The sequence below is a fragment of the Rhinolophus sinicus genome, linkage group LG04, assembly GCF_036562045.2.
Source record: "Rhinolophus sinicus isolate RSC01 linkage group LG04, ASM3656204v1, whole genome shotgun sequence".
Taxonomy (NCBI): domain Eukaryota; kingdom Metazoa; phylum Chordata; class Mammalia; order Chiroptera; family Rhinolophidae; genus Rhinolophus; species Rhinolophus sinicus.
The window spans coordinates 87,927,476-87,942,661 of NC_133754.1; the positions used below are offsets into that span (position 1 = coordinate 87,927,476).

The 15,186-nt window shown below is 36.6% G+C and overlaps 1 protein-coding gene across 6 annotated transcripts in view; it reads right to left on the reverse strand.

Annotated features, from left to right (window-relative positions):
- The window catches only part of FNDC3A (fibronectin type III domain containing 3A), a 158,031-nt gene extending 146,014 nt beyond the window's left edge, over window positions 1-12,017 (reverse strand). For 2 of the 6 annotated variants that reach the window (XM_074329941.1, XM_019748011.2), the window contains exon 1: window positions 11,110-11,649. The gene's annotated coding sequence lies outside the window, so the exon portion shown is untranslated. Of the gene's footprint in view, window positions 1-10,431; window positions 10,866-11,109; window positions 11,781-11,998 lie in introns of those variants that run through there. The other 4 variants (XM_074329942.1, XM_019748010.2, XM_074329943.1 and 1 more) reach the window with 4 other exon arrangements.
- Between the last annotated feature and the right edge of the window lie 3,169 nt (window positions 12,018-15,186).

The following is a 15,186-nucleotide window of genomic DNA, read 5'->3' on the forward strand; positions in this document are numbered from 1 at the left end:
TTTCTGTAGGTCCAGGTATTCATATGGTTTAATTTTCCTTCTGCTCGAAGGACTCCATTTAACATGTCTGTTACTAAAGTATTAACAGACTTTTGTACATTTGAAGTCTTTATTTTGCCTTTGTTTTTCAAAGATACTTCTGCTGGGTAAAGAATCCTAGATTGACAGTTTTTTCTTTTAATGTTTTAAAGATACTGCTCCATTATCTTCTAGTTTACATTCTTTCTGATGAGAAATCTACTGTTACCTTTACCTTTGTTCTGTTTTTCTTTGGCTGCTTTTAAAACTTTTTTCTCTTTATCACTTGTTTTAAGCAATTTATAACGTTCCTTGGTGCCATTTCTATTCACCTTTCTTATGCTTATTGTGTTTCTTGGTTTATAGTTTCTACCAAATTTGGAAAAATTTGGCCATTATTTCTTCAAATATTTTTTCAGTTCACTTTTTTAAACAATTCTCTTTTCTGTTTCATTTGGATAGCTTCTATCACTATGTCTTCATGTCCACTAATCTATTCTTCAGCAATATCTAACATGTCATTAATCCAGTGTTGTCTTGTCTTTGACTGCAATTTTAATCTAAAAGATACCTCTAAACATGTTCAATCTTCTCCAACATATCAAATACAGTCATAACTGTTTAAATGTTCTTTACTATTTATCACCTTAGTATCCAGGTTCACAACAGATGGATTTGAGTTCCTCTGTAAAAGCTACTGCCTTACTATAAATTCACCAAGTTTAACATGTTTTCTTCATTAATTCCTTCCAAATAAGATAATTTTATCACAAGATATAAGAAAATCAAGAAACATTTCTGTATTTATCAGGAGAAAAAAGATTTGTCTATAGAACCCAGTATTTCAATGTTCTCATTTCTGAGGTAACCAAATTCTTTGTTTATAAATCTATAACTATGTCTAAGTTAAAATTTACTGCCTAAATATGCTCATATTCCCTCGTGTTATTTTTAAAAAATCTTCCTCCTCTTTAGTCTGTCTTCAGCTTAAGCTGATGACATGTCTCCTGAAATTTACCCCCAACTTTCTTAAAATATTAGGTTCTAATATTAAAAGGGGGGATAAAAGTATCCAGGTATATGAGACTGCATTTTGTATTTGAAAAAGAAAATTACTTTTATATTTAAAATCCAGAAAATAAAGTACACTAAAATTGTCTTGGTTGATAGACAACCTTTGCACGTACATAAAGATTGAGAATCACTAGTCTACTAATTATCACTCATTAAACACTGTAACACAGCTTCAGACACAATACTAAACTGAATTTGCTGTTTTAGAAAGTACCAATGAGTCAGACACAAATTGGGAAGCTTTTGAGAGTGAAAGGAGGTGCTACTAAAAATTACACAGGGAAGACAGACATAAATCAAGGCAGTCCACGCAGGTATAGGTCTAACAAGGATTAATCATAACCACAAAATCCAAACCCTCTTATGTTTTATTATTTTTGTCACATCACAAAAGTATGTTTTATACAGTATTTAAAAACATACATAGACATTATTTTTAACTCTTCCTCCTCCCAGCTCCCATTTCTATAGCTACTCACTATGGAACGTACCCTTTTAGACTTCTTATCTGCACTTACCTGTGCCTGAGGTTTTCTGGCAGTGGTTATATAAAGGAAATCACATGTACTGGTCAATGTCTTGTTTTTTCACGTAAACTATCTTAAGATATTCCTAAAGAAGTACATCTGTATCTATGTGTTCTTTATCATGACTACCTAATATTCCACTGTAAGGTCATACCATAATTCCACTATTCTAATAATGAACACTGAGATTGCTTCCATTTTTGTCATACACTTCTTCTTCTGCAAAGCATAAACATGTAACATTTTCTATGTACCTATGATAGTGTTTCTGTATTACAGAAATGGAACTTCTGGTTTAGAAGTATGCACTTTTAAAACAGCAAAATTTCCTCCTAAAAAGATGAAGCTATTTATACACAGTCCAATAGTTTATGAGTACATACTTCACATTTTTGACACTTAACATAAAAATTTTCCAAATTTTGTCAAAAAAAAAAATAAAAAAAAAAATTTATTACTAAAGATTTTTTAAAAATCATGTCTCACTGATGTTTTAATTGGAATTTCTCACATTACTGGTGTAGCTGAGTATCTCTTCAAAACTTTATTGGCTATATTTCTACTTCTATGAATTTCCTACCTACATTCTTCTCATTTTCTACCAGGTTGTCTTCTTCACAGTGATTTGTAGGCACACCTTGTATAATTTGAAAATTAACTTTCTCTATTACACGTCAAATAATTTACCTCAATCTACCACTTGCCTTTTTAAATAGCATCTAAGTTTGATGTCTCACCTGAAAAGGCTTTTTATACCCCCCAATTTTTTTAAATTCACTTCTTTTTGCCATTTTGTTTACTTATATTTAGTCCATTTGAGAATGCCACAAGGTGGGTACCTAATTATCTTTACCTCAATTGGATAGTCAATTGTACTCCACCATTAACAGACTAGATCTTCCATTACTCGTTTATCATATAAGAAATTCTTCTGTATCCATGGAGTACCTCATGAATTCTCTATTCTGTTCCTTTGATCAACATACCATTCTTACTCCAAATTCTTATTATTTTAATAATTGTAATTTTACAGTATATTTTGATCTCTGATGGGTAGGTTCCCCTTTGTCATGCTTCTTTTTGAAATTTACTTGGCCATTCTTGCGTATTTTTCTTTCTTAAAATTTAAAAATTCAACTTGTCAAATTCCATCTTTAAAATCCTGTTGGATTTCTAACTAGGATTACACTGACTTTATTAATTTGGTGAGAACTGCCAATTTTATAGTATCAAGTTGACACATTCAGGAATATAGTATTCCTCCATCTATTTAGATCTTATAATTTTATTCATACAGCTGTTCCATATTTTTAAAATTTCTTAAGTATCTTATAATTTAGGCTTCTACTTTTTGTTTTTCACAGTTGGTTATTGCTGGTGTATGAAAAAGGCAATGAGTCTTCTTAGTTTATCTCACAGTCAGTTGCTTTACTGAAATCTTTTTGAATCAAATAATTTTGTTGCTTGTCTTTTATTTTCTAAGTAGACAATCATATCAACTGCAAATAGTAACAGTGATATATCCCACCTCATTCCCAGTCCCATTATTTAGAGGTCATTTTTTCTTGTTAATGCATTGGCCAAGACTTTTGGACCAATGTTATGTTCCTATCTTTTAGTGGAAGTACTTTTAATATTTCACTATGACATTTAATATAGGTTTCTGATAGAGATCCTTTTCAGGTTTATTTCTTGTTGATAAATGGTTATCAGGAACAACTGAATTTTAGAAAATAATTTTTCTTTAGCACCAAAGAGATAATCATATAGTTTCCCTTTTAAATTTATTGATGTTTTCTAATACCGAATCAATATTACACTGCTGGGATTCAACATATCAAAACTGGTATGACTTAATGATTGAAAACTCAGACTCTGGAGTCAGAATGCCTGCGTTCAAATCTCAAATCTTTCACTAACTAGTTGTAGGATCTTAGGTATGTTATTTAACTTCTCTGTGCTTCAGTTTCCTCATTTTTAAAATAGTTGACAATATATCTACCTCAGAGGGTTGTTCTAAGGCTTAAGTAAACTGATACCTCTAAAGTTATTTAGAACAGCACCCAGAACATAAAAAGTTTAATATACATTATTATTTACTGAGTGCCCTTTATTTGTCAGGCATGGGGTATGCAGCATAGTCAGAGTCGGCAAACTAAGGCCTGTAGGCCAAATCTGGCCTCCTGTCTATTTTTACATAGTTTTATTAGAATAGAGTCATACCCAATGTTTAGAATTTATCTATGACAGTTTTTATACTCCTACAGCAGTTAAGTAGTTGCAACAGAATCCACATGGCCACAAAACCTAAAATATATATTATCTGCTCATTTAAAAAACCATTGCCAACCCAAGCGGAACTGTTCAAACTCAAGAAATTCAGAATCTAATAGCTGAGAAAGACAAGTAAAGAAATATAAATGCTGCACTATTGAGTACACAACCATGATATTGTGTTATTATGGAAACATGACAATTTAATACTAACTGACAGGAATGATTCATGCAAGTAAAAAGAAACAAGAGAAAAATGTATTTTATCTACTTTTATTTTGAAATATATATTTGTTTACATATCTTTATCTCTTATTCTAGTGTGTGATTTACTAGAGGAAAGGGAGTATGACATTCATTTTTCTGACATTCATATTCTAAATATTTAGGACATTTAAAGTCTTTGACAAATGACAGATGAATAAATAAATTAGCGAAAACAAGAATAGGCTACCTGGGTGACAATAATTAGACATGTCTGTCAAAGTTCTAGATATAAATATTCTAAATAAATTAGCAAAAACAAGAATAGGATACCTGGGAGACAATAATTAGACATGTCTGTCAAAGTGCTAGATATAAATATTCTATGGCAAGCATTTTACTTGCCATGTTAAATGGGCTCTCTCTTTTAATCTTTCTAACAGCCAAGACTCATAGAGAGGTAAAGTAACATGCTCATGTTTATATATAGCCAATAAACGCCAACAAACAAACCTATTATATATATGCCTAATGTAAAACATATGCTCTTTATACTACAAAGTTGGAAAGTGGTGGGAAACAGACATAGTCACAGGGTATCAACAGAGTACAGATTCTAAAATAGAGATAGAAGGCATAATCGATACTGCAGAAATTGTGGTGTGATTTTCATTTCTAAAATTGAGCGATGATTTGAATAAATTCATGTCTTTGAAATATTACCCTGGAAGCAGCCTGCAAGATGAATTAGAGGGACAATTAGTTGCCTCTACATTTTATCCAAAGGCTACTTTATCACACAGATTATGCCAGTTTTAGCAAGGTTCAAGTAATAGATTTTTAAAAAATTGCTAGCATACTATGGTATTTAAGGAATAATGATTTACCTACTAATCTGAAGTATTGGAAATAGCTGGTCTTAACACTTATGGAAGAAACAAAAAGGTACTTCATAAACTATTAACTAAAATGTAACAAAAAAGTATATATTGCAAATGAAAATATTACATGGAAAAAATCAAGTCTTTAGAACAAAAATATAATTGAGAATGGCTGTCTTAAGCAAACCAAAAAATCTAGAAAAATGTAAACATAATGAAATCACAAATTATAAATTCTCATTTCTTTTTACTTCAGCAAATGTTTACAAAAACTGATTTTGAAGTAGATTAAATGACTACTTCTTTAAGATAGATCTCAACAAAAGTAGCTACTATATATGACATCTATTTCTACAAAAGAAAGCACATAATTAGTTTTTAAAGAAAAGATTTAACTGTGCTTTAAAATGTACTTAAATATTAGTTAAGAAGTAGGAAGATTGTTTCCCCCTCACTGAGGTACTAGATAATGAAGAAATCACTTAAACTTTTAAAATTATCTTGTTCAAATATACCTTAAAATGTGCACTCTGAAGAAGGAAAACAGAAAACAGTACTTTTCAGATATTTCTGATAAATGTTGATTAACACAATTTATCAAATTTAGATAACTTTTACACCAACATTTATTTCAAAGTACACATTATACTTACTTTGTATTTCTAACAACTAGCGCGACAGATCTCAAGAAGTGAGGGACAAAGAGAAATACAGAAGTCAATCAGAATAGCTTCATCTGTAAAATGAGAGTACCACACTTATCTGGCAGGTCTGTATAGGATTTAAGAAATAACCAGAGCCTAAAAGTACAGGGCCTGAAATCCAGCCAGAGTTCAACAAATGGATCTTATTACTATTGATACAGTAAGTCTTCTACTTGAGAAAAGAAAACCTTAAGGAATTCATTTTTGCATCTTTTTAACCCCAATTTGGAAAGAATAGCTAAAATTGCTTGGAATTGATCAATATTCCCTTGCAAAAAGAAACAGAGGCATTGCATGTGCACTGCACTGAAAGATTAATAAGAATGGAAGGGAAAGAAAGCTTTTATATGCATTCTCTATGCCAAGAAAGCAGTTAAAATGTTTGAGTAAACCAAACGTTTATTGGAAGCATATTTACAGACCTTTGGAGGAAAAACTTGAACTCATGATTTCTCGTCTTACTACAAAAAGGTGGCACTGTTTCCAAAATAGCAGTACTAAGCACTTATATGATATGGTACTTAAACATTTTCACATTTTTCAACGTCTCTTTGGGTGCTCACAATATTTGTGGAGAAAACAGGACAGATGTTATTCTCCATTTTAAGGATTTGGAAACTAAGACTGAAAAAACCAACCTGAGATCATTATGGCTAATAAAGGTGAAGTTGGAATGAAGAGCCAAGATTCTTTTATCTATCTTCTAGGACATGGAAATAGCAGGAATAATGAAGCTGACAAAAGGGAGGTGGGAAAGTGAACCGTTAATTTCTCCTTAAAGCAAAATTTAAAAACCAAACTTTTATTAGGTAGCAATTTATGAAGGCTGAGATTTAGTTCAAAAGTTTTATACTGCCTTAAAACTTAATATACTATATAGATTTATAAAGTATTGAAAATGAGCGTATAAATAAAAATACAAAGTGAACAAGTTTTGGGGGTTTGTTTGATTTTAATGCTTTTAAAAGGGGGAAAAAAAAACAAAAAAAAACCCCACTGATTTTATCCAGGCAACTCCCTATCCTCTATATCTTTTCTTTTTCCAGTACCTAATACTGTCCCTAATATATAGAATATACTTATTAATGCCTGCTGAATGAAATAATTATCTTATGCTATATTCTTGCTTTCTTGATGGCACAAAATATGGAGTAACCCTAGGCAATTTATTCATGCAACCATAACCTGAGGCACCACTATTCATGCGCTAAAGGAAACAGAATTGCCTTAGAAATATACATCTATAAATTTAGAAACATCAATGAGATATTTTATGTAAATAAATTTTCAAATAACTCATAGTTACCCTTTAATTCACCATAACTTATCTTTAAACAATCTTAACGTGAAATATTTTAAGAGATTTCTAGATCTTCTCTGCATTAATCTGTACACAATACAACCTTTTCTTGATGACTCAAGCTCATCAATGTAAATACTAATTATTAGACTATTCTATGAACAGTGATTCTTCTTGGAGTGCTTGAAGGATGTTTCATATCTTCACTAACTCATCCTAGACTACTTTTAAAAACAAGGTTTCCTACTGGCTGCTCCCCTGTTGTAATTTATAGGCCACCAGCACCCTAGTCAAGGTTTCTAAAATGCCAACTATAGTTTAAAATATGTAAAACTAGAACAGGCAGCTAATATACTTTAACCATATACAAATTCTAAATTAAGCCTCAGTGTAGTGATTTTCACTACTCTAAGGCCTGGTTCAAAAGCTTTTCTTTCACTTCCTAGTTCTGAGACTTAGTCTGGGCTATTGCTGCACGTGTGGCCATAAAAATAACAATTACCATAGTAGTTCTTTCTGCATATTTTCTTTATTTTTACTATAACACAGGGAAAAATATAAATGATAGCCATAACAAAACACACCAAGCAATGATGTAGACAACTGATATAAGACATCTCATTATTATGTGCTATGTGGACAATTACCTAGCCAATTATTAGCCAATAGTTGGGAAGCTAGGCCCACTGGCTAAATCCTGCCCAAAGGTGGCTCGTTTTTGTCTGGCCCTTTAGCTGAGAATGTTTTTTATATTGTAAAATAAAGAAAGAAAAAAAAGAATATTCAACAGAGACGCTAAGCGGCCTACAAGGCCTAGAATATTTACTTCTGGCACAATACAGGCAAAGTCTGCCACCCCTTATCTAAGGTATCAGCAACACATGTAAGACAATATAAACTATCTTATACATAAAGCTTAAGCTATGAATATGTCAAAGTAGATGTATAGTTCTTTTAGTAATGGGTTCATAATGATAAAGCCAAATTGGATTATCTAGCCCTGCCTATTCCTCTCTTGACAATGCCCTAAGGCTTAGCCAAACTCTTTACCTAACCTTTCTCTCTTCTTCCTGATATTTGTCCTTGGATACTCTCAGAATGGTCTCCTTGCTACTACTTCCAGCTGTCTGTCAATCTTTTCTGGTATGTCTCTTTTTGCTCTGTAAATCCTTCCTAAGCTTCAAGTCTGACTTCCTTCAAATGCCTTCCAGGATGGTTCTAGTGGCCTCATTTTCCTTTAAATTACAGTCGCTGCCAAACAATTTAATAATACCATCTTATTTTTTCCTAATGATTTCCTGTGTGTTAGCTAGTATCCCTAACTAGTTTGTAAACTACTTGAAAGAAGAAAACACATCCCATTGCTTTTGTCTGTGCATCCCCATTTTAATAATAGCTTATCATCCTCTAAAATACTCTGAAATAAGACCAAAGTATTAATTATAAAAGCTCATAATACATGTAAAAAAACAAAATCTGCCTTCCAACACTATTGGCCATTCATTTCTTTTTAACAAGAAGCTCTTGACATTGATATCCATAGGGGCCATTTTTCTTTTCTTTTTTTGCAATGTCATAAACTGAAGCACTAAAAGATTCAATAGACTAGACATGCACAGTATTCTAATTCTTTGGATTTACAATACTGTGAATTTATTTGAAGTCTGCTAGAAATTGCTAGGAATAAAAAAACCAATCATTTATCTTTTGATTCTCTGGCTAATAAAATTGGAAATCACGTACACATCCATACATCACTCTCAAAGACACCACCGACACTCATTTTCATTAAAAAAAAAGCACCAAAAATATTTTTTAGAAGACTTTTTAGGTTACTTCATCAAATTGCATTTTAAAAATATAGGTAAACTATAAGGTGCACAGGCCTTGGGAGCACAAACATAAAAAAATATACATTTTAAAACAAGTATAAATATTACCCATGAGTGTAAACTAAAAATAAACACATTATAAATTAAATGCTCTTTAAGTAAAGCTACAAAAGACAATGAGAATATTAAATCATGCATCCCTTTTTTTCCCCTGGGTTTATACGGTATTTTCTGAGTCCTGATCTATGCCTGACTGGTCGATAAGAGGGAGAAATTTTTTCTTAATTAGTAATAAAATATGCTTAATATTATACTGTAGAAATTTCACAATTGAAACAATTATTAAATGCATGATAAAATAAATCAGCTCTCAATTACTCATATAAAGGGAAGTGATGACACAGATGACATCAAAAGGTAATCCTAGAATCAGTTTTTTCAAATCAATTTGGGAGAAGCAAATTACCCTCGTAATTGTTTGGTTGAAGCCAATGTTAACCAGAAGTTTATTTTTCCTGAACATTAAATGATTCTGAGGAGTCAGACAAAAAGGAAAAAAGAAGGAGTTAATTTAGAAGCATACAGGTGGCTAAAGGCAGTCACCCAGGGATAAAAATATTTTCAGTTAACCTACACAAGAAAACTTAAAGATGATCTATGCAGGGAAAGAAGACCATATAGTAAAATTTACTGTGATAGTGCTAAAGATTTTAAACATAAAATTATTTATAAAAATTTTAACAAGACTGTGTTCCTATCATCCTCCCTTCTTCCCAGTAACTGGTATTATTAGTACTGGCAAGAATTATCAGTGTGCTAAAAAGCTGAAAGCAAAATTTTAGGTTCTATGTTATAAAAGCTCTATGAAAAATCCTTTTTATCACTGTTTTGTGTGAAGTCTGTCTCAGCAGGCACTTTATCTCATCAGCTGAGAAAAAACAATTCAACCAAGAAAATATCAAAAAGGCAGGGGACTCATTTCTCTTGAACATTTTTAGGTGATTTAAACAAAACACACACGATGGCAAAAATTACGGATTTAGCGAATACATAAAAACTAAATATTCATCCAAATACAAGATCGTAGCCACAAAACTCAATTAGTTTCTGCCTAACATATGGCTCCAACTCCTGAGTGGCATATGTTTAGCACTGGTGCTGGTAACAACATAGTGATAAAATATTACAGTAACAGCTCAACTTCTGCTATTTCATTCTTATAATACAGAAAAGCACACACCAACTTTGGTTTCAAGAACTAAAAACACACGTCACAGTTAAGCAAAATAATTATACAGTTTTAAAAGTCCACAGTCAACACATACATGAGGATGACAACGTAAAAACAAAACAAATCGTGTCTGTCTGCTTAGTTAATATATGCTCACACACAAAGGTGTCCAAAGGAACTTAAATAAAATTTTACAAAAGAAAATCTCTAATTCATGATTCTTAGCATCCCAGCACCATTATACATTCCCCCCCCCCAACAAAAAAAATCCCAAGGCTTTTAACGCTAACAGTTCAATAAAAGAACGATTAACGACTACATTAATTAAAACAGCCGCCGCTATACCCGCGATTTTATGACTAAATTATTTGTTCATTTTTCTTTACCTAACGCATGACGTCCCTCCACAGCCGTGTCAAAAGTTCAAAGATTCAAGCTGTTAAACAGGGCGAGGACTGCAGCCTCCAGTCTCCCTCCTGACTGAACAGGTGGTTAACTCCGCCGGGTGGAGGGACGGGCAGGTACAGCCACCAGCCCAACAGGCTCAAACACACAGGGCGGGTTTTCGAGGTTTTAACCCCAACGTGAGCGGGGGAAATTCTCTTCAGAAAAGCGTTTCAAGTTCAGCGGCTGCCCGGCGGCCAAAGCCGAAGGCGCAGAGGCCACTCGACGATCCTCTCCGGAGCTCTGATCCCTCCCTACCCCCGCGCCTCCCGGAGCGGCGCTGCTCGCCTCCGGCCGCGGGCCAGGGGGGCGGAAGGAGGGCCGCCCGCACCCCCGCGCCGCCCCCTCAGGCTGGTGGCGGCGCCGCGCCCCCGCAATCTCCTGGCCGAGACCCTCCGGCCCCGCAGGTGCCCAGCCAGTGGTCGGGTCCCGTCCCCGGCCCCACTCCCCTCGGCTCACAGCGCAGGATGGGCCGGGCCCTCGACGGGCCCGAGCCCCGTTCGGTACCCCAGCTCCTCAGCCCCAGCCTAACGGTTTCCGTGGTGCCTGCTAAGGGGCGGGACGGACAGGAACGGGTAGGTCTTCCCCACCTTTCCCGAAGGGAGCGCCCGCGCTCTCACCTCAGAGTCACGCCGCTCTGGGGCGGAGGAAGGCGGCTACCCTGGCACCTCTTCTTCGGGTTCCTGATCGTTCTCGCTCTACCTCAGCGGCAGAGCCGGCTCTCCGGGCCGCCGCGGCCACCGGCGCACTGACTATTGGGGTGGTTTCCCGACAGTGACGGCGCCGCTTCAGCCCCGCTCTTCGCTCCCTCTCCGCGTAGCTCCCGCTTTCTGTTTCACCCGAGGGACCACGAACGCTGCCGCCGCCATGCTTACTACGGAGCCGGGAGGAGGAGCCCGGAGTCGGAGCGCCGAGTGCGGCTGCGCGAGTTCCGCCGACGGCGTCCCCGGCCGGCTCGGACCCCGCTTCCCCGAGCCCTCACCCGCTGCCCCAAGGGTCCTTCAAGGGAACCCGAGCCGCCCACTGAGCTAGCAGCGCGTGGCGCCCGAGCGCCCCTCGCCGCTCCTGGGGCGCCCACCGCCCTCCGGAGCTGCAGGCTCTCCCCAGAGGCCCGGCTGCGCCTGGTTCGTCGTAGCCTCCGCGGCGGCCAGGCTGCGAGCCACACTAGGGAAATGTGGAGTTAATTGACGTCTTAGTACCACTCACACAATTCTCAGACCAAATTGTAAAATCTCCCCCCCCCCCCCGCATTCTCTCCCCGCGGGACGCAGCCGGTCATCCTCTTTCCGAAAGCACAAGAACTTAACGTGGGGCAGGTGCCTCTAAAGACACTCCCCCCGGGAATAGAAAGCCAACTGAAGTGGGTGGGCTTGGGTGTTTACAATCCTAAACACTCGGAGCCTGGGACCTCTCTAGCAAGCAAAAACATTTAGATAGTTACTTCAGTTGAGAACGTGGAGGTTAGTTACTTGGTCTCTTCCCGGATTAAATCGCGTGGAAACCCATTACCTTAACTTGCACAACAGCACGAAGACTTAACAAGTGTACGCAGCGGAGATTCCTTAAACCTCCAGCAACTGGGGGCGCTGCAATATTGCCTGAGGGCTGGCCAGGGCCGCCTACTTCTGCAGTTTCCACTGGAGGACTTGGGAAGGGGGGCGTCCAACCCCAGTAACTGTTCCTTCAGAAACAATGAAGGATGTAAACAGGATCCACGTTTTAGCTTTATTGCAGTTTATTGATTGTGCTGCCTTTGAAAATAGCAGTATTTTTATTTTAACCTTATCACAGAAGTCCTTTTAAAATGTACTAATTCCCTACATTCTTAAAGAATACAATGGTTAAGGAAATCCTTTGTTGATGATTTACCATCAGATAGGATACCTTGGCCATATGCTAAAGTCCCAGGGGATTGCTGAGGTATGTAGGATCCCTACTTTACTGATCTCTTTTTCCCTTTGGAATGTTCTCATCAGCTTTCCTAATATTTGTCACTGCTTCTCATCTCATCTGCCACTTTATTCACTGATCCTTCTCATTTTTTTCTATTTTACAGTTTACTTTTTACTCTTTTCTCCTTTCTTGACTGCCTTTCTCTATAGCTTCAGGTGATGATTGATCGGATGTTTATATCCGCAGCCAGCTAATGAATATTTTTTTCTTCCCAATAGTAAATAGGACAGTGACTCTATCTCAAGCGATATCTTGAGATATTTTCATTGCTGCTCACTATCAAAATTTCTTTCCCTGTGAGAGGTGTTTTGTTTCTTTTTAAAAATTATGTTTAATTATAATTGAGCTACAGTGTTGTATTAGTTTCAGGTGTACAACATAGTGATTCAACATTTATATACCTTATGAAGTGATCAACACAGTAAGTCTAGTAACCATCAGCCATTATATTATTGACTCCATTCCCTATGCTGTACATTACATCCCCATGACTTATTTTATAACTGGAAGTTTGTATTTCTTAATCCCCTTCCCCTTTAGGTGTTTCCTTTTCTTAACGTCCAGATTTGGCCCTCTTCCAGACAAAATTGCTGGAAAACTGATCTCTGAATAACTGAAACATAACTGTATATTGTTTTAGAATATGAGGATTTATCAGAATGTGTGTGAGTTGGGGTGGTTTCTCCATATTGCTGCTGCAGTTCTGTTTGGTCTGAGACTAAGCTAGTGGTTTCCAAACCTGACTCTAAGCTAGTAATTTCCAAATCTTCCTACTTGGGAGCTTTTTAAGAAGACAGAATCTTGTAATTCAACCCTCAAGATTTTGATTCCTTTGTGTGTGTGTGTGAGTGGGGGAGAGGGTCCCAAAACGGCATTTAAAAAACAACAACTATGTTTTTGAAAAATATGTTTGGATATACCTACATGTGTAGGCGCAATAAAGAAGAACAGCTATTCTGAAAGAGAGTCAAGACGTAATTCAGGAATATCATTGAATTACATCTTGATGGATGTAAACAGGATCCATGTTTTGGCTTTATTGCAGTAAGGTCTAGAAATTGTAGTCAACAATATGCAGTGCTGTAAGTTTGAGTCAAGTGAGGACTGCGGAATTTATGTCCTGTTGAGAAAATGAACCACACACATAACCCTAGCTAGGGCACCAGTATGAATTTTCTGGGAATCCAGAGAGGGACAAGAATTTACGTTGGCTATAAACAAGTCACTTTTGAGTGCTTCCTTTTTCTTATCGATAAAATAAGGGTCATTTCAGTCCTCATATTCCTTGAGCTTTCAACAATACTCAACACTTTGACCACTTATTGAATATTTTTTCTTCCTTTGGCACTATACTCTTTTGGCTTTTTTCCTACATTTCTGGGTACTGCTTCTCTAATTCCTTTGCAGATTCCATCTCTTCTCCCTAGCTATTAAGTATAGGAGTGCCTCACAATTCCATTTAGGTTCTTTTCTATTTTCATTATAATCTCTTAGCCGAAATATCATCACCCACACCAATGGCTTTAGTTATCATCCATAGGCCAATGATTTCCACATGTTTGTCTCTAGCCCAGACCCTTTCCCTAAATTCCAAGTCTGATATCTATTGCTTCGTCATTGTCATGTTCACTTAATGTCTTAAAGTTATACAGTTTAGTCCCAATGTGTTCATAAGCTCTTGTTTTTCCTTTCCTCTCATCTATCCGGTTTCAAATCAAACATATAGTAGTCATCCCTGATATCTCCTTCACCGTCAGTCCCCATATTCATTGCACCACCGAGTCCTGGCAATTTTAGCTCCAAAATGTCTCAAATTGGTCTACTTCTTTCCAGTTGCCACCAATCTAATCTGGTCTCACTGCATGTAATTGGAACCCTTCCATTCATTCTCCACTTAGCAGCCAAAATGATTTTTCTAAAAGCAAATACGATTATAAGACTTCTCACATAAAATCCTTAAACAACTTCTCATTTTTCTGAGATAAGACTAGAATTCTTAAGGTGGCCTGACCATGTGAAGTTTCGCCGTTCCCAGTTTCATCTCACAACACTCTCCCCTTGCTTCTTATATAAACTTCTTAAACTTCTTTCAGTTTCTCTAATGTGCTGTGACCCCAACAGACTCTCTGCACATGCCTTCTCCTCCCTTTTAACCATCTCCTCTGACTCATCCAGGTAAAGAAAAACTTTTATGAACTCCCAGACAAGCCCTTGATCCCTTATTGATGTGAGCTCTTCTATTACCATGTACCTTTCTCTCTGACTTACCGCAGTTCGTAATATTTTGGTATGTGTGAGTACTAGATATATATCTGTTGCTCCCTTCATGAGGAGAAAGACCATGCCTATTTTTGCTTACAATGTAGTAGGTGCCCAATAAATAATTCTTGAATAATTTACTGTTGTTCTTTGAAGTCCCTTTCGGGATTCTAGAAGGTTGTTGAATCATGTAATTAGGAGATTACTGATCACTATTGAGAGAGCAATCTTCTGTATGATTAGTCAGAAGAGATACAAGAAAATGTTGGGAGACAGTTTTCTCCATGGAACTGGCAGACTTCTGTACATACTGTGAACAGAAGCACTAGCAGCTTTTGTTCCAGACTACCGTCTTTTCTAGGTTGCTTGTATAGCAAACAGTCTTGGAAAATAGCAATAGTGTTTCCCACCAGAGTAACAGGCATCTTTGTTTACCATCCAATATGATGATGTCTCCTTCTGTGGGGAAGGTTGAACAGGTTTGC